The 12,930-nt window shown below is 40.3% G+C and overlaps 1 long non-coding RNA gene across 1 annotated transcript in view; it reads right to left on the bottom strand.

Moving 5' to 3' along the window:
• Positions 1-1,900: 1,900 nt before the first annotated feature.
• LOC135102194 (uncharacterized) overlaps positions 1,901-12,930 on the bottom strand; it is a 25,042-nt gene continuing 14,012 nt past the window's right edge. Inside the window, exon 2 of the long non-coding RNA XR_010269582.1 lies at positions 1,901-1,955. This is a non-coding gene — a long non-coding RNA (uncharacterized LOC135102194). The remainder of the gene's footprint in view (positions 1,956-12,930) is intronic.

The following is a 12,930-nucleotide window of genomic DNA, read 5'->3' as shown; positions in this document are numbered from 1 at the left end:
TTTTCCTCACATATCTAACCAAGTTTCAGTTAAAGCAATGATATCAAATTTCTCTACACACACTATTCTTCTAAGCAAGTCTATTTTATTCAAAATACTGCTACATTTTGTGTGGTAAATACTTAAGCTATTTCTCACCTTCCCTGAGCTAGCTACCTTTCTAGATTTAACTAATTTCTCCTATGTTTACTCCTCACAACACCTTCTTCCCACAACCCTTTCCCGTATATGAAGTGAGTTATGGCAAATAATTGGCGCATTTTGTGCGCTCGAGCTCGATCTGTAGTGATGAGGCGATAGTTGTGCGAGTTGCGAGGCAGAAACCTTCGCCCACATGCCGATAAATCGAAATATGCAAAATACAGCAAAAAAAGGTGAGTCTGACGAAGAAATTAAATAAAATAACAAAGATACGCCTTCAAAAGTTACCAAGAAGTGTTTCCGAAAATGAAATCGAAACTTTTATATACGATGGACATCAAAAGGTGCTCCTGGCCAAATCATCGTTGTGCCCTCCAGGGCCAGGCGGGAGCGGTGGGGTGTACAGATGTGCGCTAACAAAAATAGAGCCCCCTCGCTCCGCTACGGGAATGATCCCTCCAAAGATATTAAATACGTTACTAAATGATTAAGAAAATCATAAATTATCTTTCATTCGCTGACAAGGAAAATAAAAACGTGAGGAAAACTAATATTTTCAGAAATCTACAACGACGAGCCTCTAAAAAAAGGGAGACAAATAGTGTGGGCCGGCTCTAGTCATCAAGGCCCACGTCACCTTGACTTTTCAAGGCGACAATCAACACACACAGAGACAAATAAGAACACTTCACAGAACTATACAAGCTTTCCTCTCTTTGATTTTACTTGAATAAAGCTGCAACAAAGGTTATGACGCTAAAAAGTTACCTTAGGTTAGGTCACAAATATCATGGTGGTAACGCTTCCCGGGAAATCAGAGTTAAAAATAATATCAATACCAATTGAACAAAGAAAATATAAATATCTTTTCTCCATAGAAGGAGAGTTTTTTTTTTTTTTTTTTTTTACGTGGAAACCAAATTCACACTAAATGAAATGTGTTACAGTAATAGTTTCCAAGGACACTTTATCATAACGTGCAAAATATTATTAATCTACATAACGGTAAAACACACAAAGGATAAATAGACATATAAACTAGAAGATCTGATATTTGTTACCTAAAAAAGACCTCAAGTGAATATTCCCATTATTGTGGAAAGTTTTTTGTAATTGCATCTTTCCTTTCTTCACTCATATTCGTACATACAATATATATATATATATATATATATATATATATATATATATATATATATATATATATATATATATATATATATATATATATATATATATATATATATATATATATATATAAAACGAACGCAAAAATGACAGCTAATTGTTAGGTTTCAATTGAATCTCTAAGTAAATATTTATACCAAAAAGATGACACCATTATAGAAAACATATGATTTCGTATCCTTCTTTTCTCTATGCATACATTAAAATAAGCACACGAAGACTGGAATACAAAAATTATAGTTTTGAAAAAGATTCTCGGTTAATCCTCAAAGGACTTTTTTCCCTGTAAGATGTTGCAATGAACATTATAGACTAAATTTACATTCTGTCTTCTTTCACATATATACCCTAGGAAGGCAGAAACATGGGAGACAAAAACAACGCATTGGAAAAAGGTTTAAACTAATCCTTCAATGGATAACACTACTGACACGATACCATGGAAGCACATCCTTTCTTTCCTTCACAGATTCGTGGGAAGCTGACAGGAGAAAGGCAGGCAACAGGTTTCCGTTGAAATGAAAAAAAATTCCAAAATAGAGGGCACATGATGTAATGAAGCAGGTACTCACTTTCCTCCTGCATGTGTTGGGAGTGTTCACCGCGGCACCACCTGCCATCCTTTCCTGAAAATATCAAAACATCCACATAAAAAAGTGATGCAGCTTCACTATTCTAAAAAGAGCTAAAAATGAAGCATCATAAACAGAACCACCAGAAATCATTTACTGCATGAGTTAACAACATACACATGAACAAAAGAGGAAAGAATAAATACTGAACAAAAACACGAAATGTCATAAATAAAACGTGTCAAATTCCTCCAAGCAAGAACACATGGATACATGGAAAACAACACTGAAAACAGAACACACTTCAAACGCTGAGAATGTTAAATATGCACAACAGCTGCAACAAAATAAAACGAACAAACACCATTACATATATAACAAGATCAAATAAGAAAATAAAAAGAAGCAAAAATAATAAATGTAAAGCTTGCCAACATTCAGCGGTGTCTAGAATATGAAGGTGGTAGTTAAGTGAGACTGAAGAGGAGGAGCACAAGTCATGCTGCGATTGATGCATGAAGGCAATCAAGGGAGAGGGTCGCACAGAGGAGGCGGGACGCAAGGCGCCTTCAGGCCAGTCACTGCTGGTGTCCCTCGCCTCCCCTTCCTGCCTCGCTGCGAGGTGAAGGGGCCACTACCACCGCTGCCTCAACACTTACACTACCTTTGCGTCTCAACACTGAAATGCTTCAATGAATGGGAATGAACGGGAAAGTAATGGTCACTTAGAATTGCTTATAACAAGTACATGTTACTAAGTGTTTTAAATCAATCTGTCTGTCTGCGTCTGTCTGTTTATCTCTGCCTCACATGTTCACTATAATGCTCTGTAAGAATGAGCATCCCAATCTCTGTTGCTTTGTTGCAGCGCATCTATTTGTATTAATGTTGTGTGTGTGTGTGTGTGTGTGTGTGTGTGTGTGTGTGTGTGTGTGTGTGTGTGTGTGTGTGTGTGTGTGTGTGTGTGTGTGTGTGTGTGTGTGTGTGTGTGTGTGTGTGTGTAACATTACGAGTGGAACAATATTTACGAGTATGGGTCAGTAGGTCTGTCTTCTGGTATATTTAGTAGTTTTAGGAAATCAATGACAACTACGTATTGTGCACGAAAAATGGCATACCGTAAATACGAGGCCATGAGAGAAAAATATAGTTAGGTCACTATGTTTGCATTTTCTTCGCTTACAGTAATTGTTATCACGAAAGAATATACGAGTAACGGAAGAGGCATACGTTTATATTGTGCAAACATTATGCTGTATTAATATCCCACTGACTAATTCAGTTAGACTTTTGGTTAAGTACTCACTGCAGGGCACGATAAACTATTTATTAAAGTATTTTACAAAAAAATTGTGAAAATATATTCATTGGAATGAAATATTCCAGTTTCTGCCGCTATTTAAAACTACTTTGTCCATGTCTGTGCCTGCCCGCACATCCATCTGTCCCTCTGTCTATTTGTCTGTCTGTCTGTCTGCTTCCTTGCCTTCTATTTTTGCCTGCCTGCCTGTCTGCCTGCTTCTTTGCCTGCCTATCCTCTTCAAGTTAGCCTGACTATTTCCCTGTCACCCTGTCTGTCTGCCTGCTTTCTTTCTTTCTTTTTTGTATGTCCATCCACCTCTTTCCCCGCCCGTTAGTCTGTCTGCCTCCTTGCTTGCTTGCTTGCTTGCTTGCTTGCCTCCCTGCCTGTCTGTTTGACCGTCTGCCTTCCTGCCTACCTGTCCCCCTCTCTCTCTCTCTCTCTCTCTCTCTCTCTCTCTCTCTCTCTCTCTCTCTCTCTCTCTCTCTCTCTCTCTCTCTCTCTCTCTCTCTGATGATTACCTAAACAAGTCAAAACATTATTTAAACCACTACTACGAAATACCAAGGTACTTGAAGGCTTGTCTGTAAGTGGTATCAGTGTGAACAGGTTACATCACGCTCCTATACAATCATGATTTACGCAGCACACCCTCCATAGTAGGTTGGCAGGCACTTCCCACACGTTAAGGAGTCCTTCTTCATTTCGCTCTCTAATTTAAACTTCTTTATACAAATGAAATTAAACTTCGGGATTTAAATGGTCACTTTCTTTCTTATCACATAAACAAAAATGTGCTGGACAAATATAACGAAAATATTTATATTAAAAAAAAACAATAATAATATTCGAGCAGAGAGAGAGAGAGAGAGAGAGAGAGAGAATATATATATATATATATATATATATATATATATATATATATATATATATATATATATATATATATATATATATATATATATATATATATATATATATATATATATATAGAGCAGAGAGAAGGAAGGATAAAATGAAAAACAGGAATATAAGGGTGACGGAAGGCAGGCAGGCAGGCACTCAGGGAGGCAGGAAGGAAGGAAGGAAGGAAGGAAGGAAGGAAGGAAGGAAGGAAGGAAGGAAGGAAGGAAGGAAGGAAGGAAGGAAAAAGACAAAAACAAGTATCAATATAATAAACATAATAAATAATAATAAATAATAAACAAAAATAATGACAGGGAGATACATTACATTGCACGTGTATCTAAGAGTGAACATTACTCACGGCTCACCAGCACTCCCCGGCACACAGCTAATCCTGGCGCTAGTGAGGGTCTGAGGAGGAAAGACGCTTACTTTCCCTTGGCTTACAAACGAAAGCGTGCTCTACCGTACCTCCCATCAGGAAGCCACGCTAATTGGGTATTAAAAGATGGAGTGTGCTTTTCAGTATTTCTATTTCAGGAACACCGCCACTAGAACAACTAATTGCTTACTGTCCAAGGCAGGTACAGAGAGAGAGAGAGAGAGAGAGAGAGAGAGAGAGAGAGAGAGAGAGAGAGAGAGAGAGAGAGAGAGAGAGAGAGAGAGAGAGAGAGAGAGAGAGAGAGAGAGAGAGAGAGATTTCCACGGCAAAGTAGAGATAACGAGGAGATAACGACTGCACTTTCTATAAATACCTAAACCTGCAATTCATTACGTGTATCAGAATGTCTTCTTGCAAAGGAAACTACTCCCAGCCTCCCACTCTCTCCTGTTCTGGCACCTGATCCCCGCTGACGCCAGGCATGTTGTGCGTTACCCAACTAATTATTAGCAGTGCTCTCTCTCTCTCTCTCTCTCTCTCTCTCTCTCTCTCTCTCTCTCTCTCTCTCTCTCTCTCTCTCTCTCTCTCTCTCTCTCTCTCTCTTATATATGATCTCCCATGAAGGCACTGAAAGCTCACACACTGCCCAAGTATCCATATCCACGTGTGATCGTGACATGTCAGTACTCGAGGTATTCACTAAATCTTGGGGAGTCTGAAAGTAGATGACACTGGAGCTCTGACCAGGAATCTTGGATATCGTCTTTGAGTGCGTGATGCAGCTGGCAACAGGATGATGAAATAAAATCATTATGTCTATAAACTATAGGCTTGAGCATTCTGCAATACCGTTGAATATATATATATATATATATATATATATATATATATATATATATATATATATATATATATATATATATATATATATATATATATATATATATATATATATATATATATATATATATATACCAGCTGTTTATTTATTTATCACATTACTATAAATGCGCTTGTAAATACAAAAAAAAAATTAAACATTTGCAATACCCAGAGTCGTGGGTGTTGTGCACGTTTTAATGTTTGTAATATGTAATATTTATATTAGCAGAGAAATTTCCATTTCCTATGATAAAAAAAAAATGCATGTACACAAAACTGTAACAGAAAAATAGTGCGAAATGAACTCTAAATTTCAAGAGTATTCTTGGATAACATTGTTTTGAAGTTATGTATTACTGTCATTCACTATAAAGGAATTGAATATAAGTTGAAATAAAGTAAATGATCCTAATTGTAATTGCAAACTCGTGAAACGCGTTGCTATACAACATTTATATATCACAAAGTTATCAACTACTATTACCTATATATATATATATATATATATATATATATATATATATATATATATATATATATATATATATATATATATATATATATATATATATATATATAGTCTTTTTACTCTGACAGGCGATGCTACTGTTACGACGACGACGATGAGAACGAGGACGACGACGATTAGAGGCACAGCACGAACGATGGCAAAAACAGCAGTGGTGACTTTTGTAAAGTTTAGCAGCAGCAGCAGCAGCAGCAGCAGCAGCAGCAGCAGCAGCAGCAGCAGCAGCAGCAACAGCAGCAGCAGCTGCAGCAGCACCAGCACCAGCACCAGCAGCAGCACCAGCAGTAGCACCGGCAGCAGCAACAGCAGCAGCAGCAGCAGTAACAGCAGCAGCAACAACATTAGCAACAGCAACAACGGCAGCGGCAGCGGCAGCAGCAGCAGCAGCAGCGGCAGCGGCAGCAGCAGCAGCAGCATCAGCAGCAGCAGTAGCAGCAGCAGCAGCAGCAGCAGCAGTAGTAGTAGTAGTAGTAGTAGTAGTAGTAGTAGTAGTAGTAGTAGTAGTAGTAGTAGTAGTAGTAGTAGCAGCAGCAGCAGCAGCAGAAGCAGTTGTTCTGGTAGTTATTGTTGAAGGAAGTAAAAGCAGCAATACCAACAAGAGCAGCAAGATCAGCGAGGGCAACAGCAGCAGCAGCACCAGCTTCAGCAGCACCAGCAGCAGCAGCAGCAGCAACAGCAGCATATTAAGTGTAATAGTCTCCAACAGATAAAACACGCGGTGAGAAGTAACACGAGGCATCCTGGACAAACACCTGTCCACCTCGGCCCTGCAGGAGCACCTCACCGGCCAGTGTTCTTTCAGTGTTAATTCACATCTCAGTCCTTTATGTATTGTTGTGCCGGCGAGGCAAGACGCCTTGAGGAGCGCCACGCGCCAGACATTCCTTCCCGGGCTGGTTTTCAACCTACGTCTGTCTTCACTTGTTAAATATAAATGTGTAGCAAGAAATACAATTACCGTCTTTCCTTCGGTATTTAAAACTATTAATGTCTTTATACATTTGGCATCCTTTAATCCATGCTTCCATTTTTGGCATTATTTTGGTTTCCTGCTGTAGTTTGTACGTTCATTATAAGAGTGAAATATACTCTCAAGTGTGAAAAATTGCGATATCTCTAAACACAGCCCATCACAGGTCAAACTTAGCCTGGTGCCACAGAAAGTTTGATAAAACTAGCAAATAATAATTTTTCTTTACTATTCAATGTTTTCTGGAAACAAAGGCAATTCCTGGAGTATGAGGAATCCCTGTTCTCTTTCTTCGTCCCGGTGGAGGAAACACAAAGACGCTCACTCTCATTCTAGATTTACACCTTCACCACCACCACCACCACCATAAATAAAATAAAAAAAATACACATAAATCTCTTGAACACGTGATGCCAGACCTTTAGAAGATTAGATATATTTCTGGATAGTTGGGATGAGTGGACACAGGTTTGCAAGTCTTATACAAGAACTGCCGCCTTTGGACGGAGTAATAAGACAGTCTTCTGCGGAAGAAAAAAGGAGGAGGAATAGGAGGAAGAATACAGCAACATTCTCGCATGCATAGTTGAAGTTGAAGTGTGGATGTCTGAAGCAGCAGCCTTGCCTGGCACTTTCACAATCAGTCCCCTGTTAGCGTACTTTCCTTTCATGAACCCCTGGAACTTTTTTCCCTCTCATCTCAAGGCGTCGCTAAACACAACCCATCACAGGTCGAACTTAGCCTGGTGCCACAGAAAGTTTGACCAGTCGTAGTTTACATATATATGTTTCTTCCTCTGATGGCGGTGACGCTGCTGTTTCTTCCTCCGATAACAGTGGTGGTAATTCTTTTTCTTTGCTTCTTTTTCTTGTTTTCTTCCTCTGATGGCGGTAATGCTGCTGCTGCTGCTTCTTCTTCCTCTGATGGCGTTGCTTTCTGTTCTTGTTCTTCTAAGACAGTTTGGTGGTCTGAATTGGTTGGTGATAGGGTATTCAGAGTGGGGATAGTAGGAGTACTGCACACTCACCTCCCTTGCTCCCCAGTCAAAATTCAAGTCAGGTTGGTGGAAGACTGGGAAGGGTAGGGAGGTGCTGCACACTCACCTCCCATGCTCCCCAGGTTACATTTGTAACATCAGTCAGGTTGGTTGTTTTTGGAGTTGCCGGGATCAGTCAGTCAGGCCCCGTCAGTCAAGGGTAGTGCTACGCACTCACCTTGCCAAGATCAGAGGGGTGGTGGTGGTGGTGTGTACATTTGGAGTTGGTAGGATGAGTCACATTGGTGGTCAAAGTCAAACTGGGAGACTGGGAAGTGTAGGGAGGTGCTGCACACTCACCTCCCGTGCTTCCCAGGGGCGGTCAGGATGGTGGGTCTTTGGAGTTGCCAGGATGAGTCACGGGAAGTGCTACGCACTCACCTTGCCAGGATCAGTTGCCAGGGTGGGGAGTACTGGTGGTGGTCGGTACAATTAGAGTTCCTAGGATGAGTCAGATTGGGGATCAAAGTCAAACTAGAAGGCTGGGAAGGGTAGGGAGGTGCTGCACACTCACCTCCCGTGCTTCCCAGGTGGGGTGGTGGTCTTTGGAGTTGTCAGGGTCAGTCAGGTTGGTATTGTTTTATTTTTATTATTTATTGTTGATTGCCAGACTCAGTCATTTTATTGAGGGGGAAGTAGGAGTTTTATTGTTTTTACTTTATTTATTTTTGTTTTTATTTATTTTTTATTTTTCATTTATTTTGGGAAGGGTAGGGAAGGGTAGGGAGGTGCTGCACACTCACCTCCCATGCTCCCCAGGTTACATTTGTAACATTTGTCAGATTGGTTGTTTTTGGAGTTGCCGGGGTCAGTCAGTCAGGCCCACTCAGTCAAGGGAAGTGCTACGCACTCACCTTGCCAAGATCAGAGGGGTGGTGGTGGTGGTCTGTACATTTGGAGTTGGTAGGATGAGTCACATTGGTGGTCAAAGCCAAACTGGGAGACTGGGAAGGGTAGGGAGGTGCTGCACACTCACCTCCCATGCTCCCCAGAGTCAGTCAGTTTGGTGGTCTGTTGCCAGATTACAGTAAGATTTGTAGGTCAGTCAGGTTGGTTGTTTTTATGGTTGCCAGGGTCAGTAAGGCAGGTGGTAGGGAAGTGCTACGCACTCACCTAGCCAGGACAGGGTAGGATGTAGGGATGTATGGATCAGGGTCAGAGTGGGACACAGAGTAGGAGGTACTGTTGGTCTGTACATTTGGAGTTGTTCTTTGAAGTTGCCAGGATGAGTCAGGTCAAACTGGGAGACTGGGAAGTGTAGGGAGGTGCTGCACACTCACCTCCCATGCTCCCCAGGGCCAGTCAGTTAGGTGATTACATATCTGTAAGTCAGTCAGGTTGGTTGTTTTTGGAGTTGCCAGGGTCAGTCAGTCAGGGTCAGTCCAGGGAAGTGCTACGCACTCACCTTGCCGAGATCAGAAGGGTGGTGGTGGTGGTGGTCTGTACAGTTGGAGTTGCTCTTTGGAGTTGGTAGGATGAGTCAGATTGGTGGTCAAAGTCAAACTGGGAGACTGGGAAGGGTAGGGAGGTGCTGCACACTCACCTCCCGTGCTTCCCAGGTGGGTGGTGGTCTTTGGGGTTGTCAGGGTCAGTCAGTTGGTATTGTTTTATTTTTATTATTTATTGTTGATTGCCAGACTCAGTCAGTTTTATTGAGGGGGGAGTAGGAGTTTTATTGTTTTTGTTTTATTTACTTATTTTTTCATTTATCTTTTTTTTATTACTTTTATTATTTTTTATACCTATATATATTTTATTCTTTTTGGTCTGGCAGTCCGTAGACTTGGGGAGAGAAGGGAAGTGCTGTGCACTCACCTCCCTTGCTCTCCCGAGGTCCGAGGTGGTAAGGAGGTTTTTTATTTATTTTTATTTATTTATTTATTTATCTTTATTTATTTATTTATTTTATTTTATTTATTTATTTATTTTTTTTTTTTTGCGTGGTAGGTTAGGAGACAAGGGAAGTGCTATGCACTCACCTTAATTCTTTATTTATTTTTTTTCTATCTTTTGCCTGGTAGGTTGGAAGAGAAGGGAAGTGCTATGCACTCACCTTTATATTTTTTTTTTTTCCTGTTAGGTGGAGAGAAGAGAAGTGCTATGCACTTACCTTTATTTATTATATATATATTATATATATATATATATATATATATATATATATATATATATATATTTTATATATATTTTTTATTATTTTTTGCCTGGTAGTCCGTAGACTTGCCAGGGTTAGGTAGGGGAGAGAAGGGAAGCGCTGTGCACTCACCTCCCTTGCTCTCCCGGGGGCCGGTAAGGCGGTGCCTTCCTCCCCTGGGGAGGGGTAGGGAGGTGCTGCGCACTCACCTCCCCTCCTCCCCGTGGGCAGTTCCATCACACATGGTGATGGAGGGATGCTCTTTCAAGGTTTTTGTGAGTTCCGAGAGGGGGGTTCGAACCTACGCGCCCCTCACTTCCCTCACGCCAAACTCAAAGTGCATCACTCTACCCACTGGGCCACGAGGGCCCTTTTTCTTTTTTTTAAAGTTGGTCTATTTCCCCATCTTCCCCATCTTTTTTGTAAAGTTGCTCTATTTAACCACCTTATGTTCACGCCAGTACGTATTAAAGAATTATGATGTGAATTATTTTCATGACGTTATTTATTTATTGTATTTTGTATGGGATATGACCGCTGGCATCCCACACACACTGGGTTCCCAAGACTGTCACTACGCCATGAAACCCCAACGGTAAACAAGATATATTTGAACACATCATTTCCCTTCCTGTGTTCATGCAGCACCAAAAGTTCAATAAGAAAAACTGCTGCTCATTCTAATGTGAACGTTCATCCCACAGTGATAATTAGATAACTGTTGACTTGTGGGAGTATGTCGTGGAGTACAAATAGCAGTAGGTAAGATCAGAGAACTTTACAGAGGCAGGAATTCCTTGGTTATGGAGCAGCCTTCTGGAACCCTCCCCTGTGCTGCACCACCACCACCACCACCGACAACAACAACAATAACAACACACCATTACACCTGTCCATCCTGCAGCACGAGAATGACTCAGCCCAGAGAACCACGGATTGCTTTATTCGTAATTCACGTCCACTCTCAACATAGACATCAATCAAATTATGTCACTGAAAAAAGTTGGTGAAGCACTCACTTCTTCACACAGGCTTTACTACCTATCAGCAGGATGAAAGCTTCCGACTGGGAGGAAGGGCGGCGTCGGGAAGGATTAAGAGAGAGAGGGTAGGGGGGACCAGCGGAGGCTGGAAGTGTGTTTATGCTTCATAGGTATAAAAAAGAAAACTGCATGAAAAAGAAGAAAGACCTGTGCCCCTCCCACCCCTGCTCCCCGCGTGAGGCGATACGTGCTGAAGTGGTACTGTTGTTGTTGTTATTATTTGTTATTATTATTATTATTATTATTATTATTATTATTATTATTATTATTATTATATATTATTAATTATTATTATTACTATTATTATTATCATTAAAATTATTATTATTACCGTCATCATCGTCATCGGCACCATCATTGTAGTGTAGCTGGTTTGTGTCCTTTTATTTCCGCGTCGTATCTTGTAAGCTGTAAGTTTTAATAGTTCAGTATTTGTAACGATGGAGACCTTGTTTTTTATTCTTTATGCTCTGCACGGTGTCATTGGCATTTACATCTATATTTTCTAAATAACCAGGAACGACAACAACAAGAGCAACAATAACAACAACAACAACAACAACAACAACAACAAAACAAACAAACAAACACAACAAAAAAACACTTACAATCACATTAGCAGGAACAATAAAGAGTACAAACATACAATAAGACCAAACAACAACAACAACAACAACAACAACAACAAGCAAAAGCAATCATAAAAGAATAACATCCACACCGTGGCATTTCAACACCAGGAAAAGACTATTAAAAAGAAAAAGAAAAAGAAAAAGACAATAAGAATGAAAACAATATAATGACAGGCAGATGCGGGTGAGCACGAGGTCTGGGATATACTGTGTCATGTTAACGCCAGTCAAAAAAAGATGACAACTGCGACAGCTAACCCTTCCCCACTACCACGCATATACGCACCACAAACGCCACCACCACCACCAGTACCACCACCACCATCATCACCACAACACCATCACAAAAACAACCATAGCAACAACACGAGACTGACATAGGTTGGCAGCATATGGGGTTGAAAAAAAAAAAGTTATATATATATATATATATATATATATATATATATATATATATATATATATATATATATATATATATATATATATATATATATATATATATATATATATATATATATATATATATAAACAAAGGAAAGAAAAAAATAAACAAAATGAAAGAAAATAGAAAAAAAAATTATCTATCGCAAAAGCTTCCATGTTTTACTACAAAAGAAATAAGAGTGAAAAGAAACCAAACTTGAAAAAAAAAAATCTAAATACTCGCAACCTTCCTGGAAAGGTAAGGACTAAAAAAAAAAAATCCTGAAAAAAAGGGAAAAGAAAAGAAAGAAAAAGACGAAGTGACCTGACGTATCATGTGGAGTTTTGGCGCAATATTACCTCCACTTCACGCAGGAGAGAGAGAGAGAGAGAGAGAGAGAGAGAGAGAGAGAGAGAGAGAGAGAGAGAGAGAGAGAGAGAGAGAGAGAGAGAGAGAGAGAGAGAGAGAGAGAGAGAGAGAGAGAGAGAGAGAGAGAGAGAGTAGGAAAGAGGTCAGTGTTGTGACACTTCTAAAGCTTTAAACTAGCGGATCCTCTCACTCTCTCACCGCCCCACTCCCTGCGCTTCTCGGTCACACTCACCCTCTCACTCTGCCTCACTCTCTCCCTGGCCGCACCCCAACAGAAGACGAAAACAGGAGGCGTTAACAGCGTCCAAAACAGAGAATCCGGCCATAAAAGTGCACGTTTGGAGATGCCGCACCCATGATTCCACAGGCAAAGTTATCCCTGACGCAATAACTCCCCGAACACTGGCTATCGTTGACA

This window comes from Scylla paramamosain, chromosome 7, assembly GCF_035594125.1.
Source record: "Scylla paramamosain isolate STU-SP2022 chromosome 7, ASM3559412v1, whole genome shotgun sequence".
Lineage (NCBI taxonomy): Eukaryota > Metazoa > Arthropoda > Malacostraca > Decapoda > Portunidae > Scylla > Scylla paramamosain.
This window is presented reverse-complemented; position numbering and strand designations above follow the sequence as displayed.